Source organism: Scyliorhinus canicula, chromosome 20, assembly GCF_902713615.1.
Source record: "Scyliorhinus canicula chromosome 20, sScyCan1.1, whole genome shotgun sequence".
Classification (NCBI taxonomy): Eukaryota; Metazoa; Chordata; class Chondrichthyes; order Carcharhiniformes; family Scyliorhinidae; genus Scyliorhinus; species Scyliorhinus canicula.
The window spans coordinates 93,661,991-93,664,123 of NC_052165.1; positions in this window are offsets into that span (position 1 = coordinate 93,661,991).

Genomic DNA, 2,133 nt, shown 5'->3' on the forward strand with positions numbered 1-2,133 from the left:
CAGAGAGGTGGCAGATAGAGTTCAATGCAGAGAAGTGCGAGGTGATGCATTGTGGTAGGAAGGACATGGAGAGACAATATAAAATAAGGGGTAAAATTATTAAAGGGGTGTAGGAGCAGAGGAACCCAAGTGTATATGTGTATAGATCAGTGAAGGTAGGAAACAGCAGTTAATGAATCAGAGTGTTCTGGGCGTTATTAATAGGGGCATTGGGTACAAGAGCAAGGAGGTTACACTGAACTTATACCAGACAATAGTTAGACATCACTAGTCGCCACATTCCGGCGCCTGTTCGGGGAGGCTCGTACGGGAATTGAACCATGCTGCTGGCCTGCTTTCAAAGCCAGCGATTTAGCCCTGTGCTAAACAGCCCCTATAAATGGAAAGGTTGCTGGCTTGATCCACAAAGGGACCCAGGGCAGGAGTGGAAAACCCCCTCCCACCGCCACCCTTATTCCCACATTGCAGAATGGGGGGGTTGGGCTGGGAACACGGTAGCATTGTGGATAGCACAACTGCTTCACAGCTCCAGGGTCCCAGGTTCGATTCCGGCTTGGGTCACTGTCCTCCCCGTGTGTGCGTGGGTTTCCTCCGGTTTCCTCCCACAGTCCAAAGATGTGCAGGTTAAATGGATTGGCCATGATAAATTGCCCTTAGAGTCCAAAATTGCCCTTAGTGTTCAGTGGGGTTACTGGGTTATGGGGATAGGGTGGAGGTGTTGACCTTGGGTAGGGTGCTCTTTCCAAGAGCCGGTGCAGACTCGATGGGCCGAATGGCCTCCTTCAGCACTGTAAATTCTATGACACTCGATCCTGACGCCCTGGTAAGCAACGCCATGGAGGAGCCGTCCAGCCCAGGCAACCAGTGTATCTTCCCACCGCCCAACCCCGATTGGTCAGCTTAGCAGCCGGTAGCTAGGGGCGGCGGCCCAATGAGCGGCCGCCCGGCCCGCGTGAGGGCCAGCGTGAGGGATGACCTTCCCTCCGATTGGCCGGGCCGATGGTGACCACGCGTTTTGTGATGTAACAGACGCGTTGCCTCCTGGCGCGAGTGGGGAGAGAGAGAGAGAGAGAGAGAGGCAGGAGAAAGGGGCGGGGTTAGGCACGCAAAGAGGGGCGGGGGCTCGGGAAGCGGGCAGGGCCGATTGGGCGAAAGCGTACCCTGCTGGTACCCGATTGGCGGAGAACATCCGCGGGGTGGGTGGGGGCACTCGGGGGGTGATTGACAAGAGGAGGAGGAGAGCCGGGGAGGCGAGACAAGAGGAGCGCGCCGCGACCCCCCTCAGTGTGGGAGCGCGCGCGCGCAGGCGCAGTGGGCCACAGCCCGCGCCGGCCGCCCGCGCGCGCCGACCGTTGAAATTTGAAAAAAAAACGGACAGGAGGGAGGAAAATTTGAAAAAAAAACGGTCGAAATTTTAATTTGTTATTTTTTAAAAATCTATATATTAATATTGCCGCCCCCCCCGGCGGGCGGGCGGGGTTTACGGGGGGTTGGGTGGGGGGGGGTTTCTCTCGGTTGTCTCCCCCCCACATGGTGGTCCTGAGCGGGCCGCAGCTCCTGGACTGGGCCAGCAGCCCCCCCCACCTGCAGTTCAAACCAGTTCGTGCTGAGCGGCTACCGGCCCGCCTCCCCCCTCCGAGAGTGCGTCCGCAGCCTCTTCTACCTCCACAACGAGCTGGGCAACATCTACAGCCACGGTGAGTGGGGGGGGGGAGGGGTTTGGGTGAGTGGGGGGGGGAGGGGTTTGGGTGAGTGGGGGGGGGAGGGGTTTGGGTGAGTGGGGGGGGAGGGGTTTGGGTGAGGGGGGAGGGGTTTGGGTGAGGGGGGAGGGGTTTGGGTGAGTGGGGGGGAGGGGTTTGGGTGAGTGGGGGGGAGGGGTTTGGGGGAGGGGTTTGGGTGAGGGGGGAGGGGTTTGGGTGAGGGGGGGAGGGGTTTGGGTGAGGGGGGGAGGGGTTGGGTGAGGGGGGGAGGGGTTGGGTGAGTGGGGGGGAGGGGTTTGGGTGAGGGGGGAGGGTTTGGGTGAGGGGGGAGGGGTTTGGGTGAGGGGGGAGGGGTTTGGGTGAGGGGGGGAGGGGTTTGGGTGAGGGGGGGAGGGGTTTGGGTGAGGGGGGAGGGTTTGGTGAGGGGGGGAGG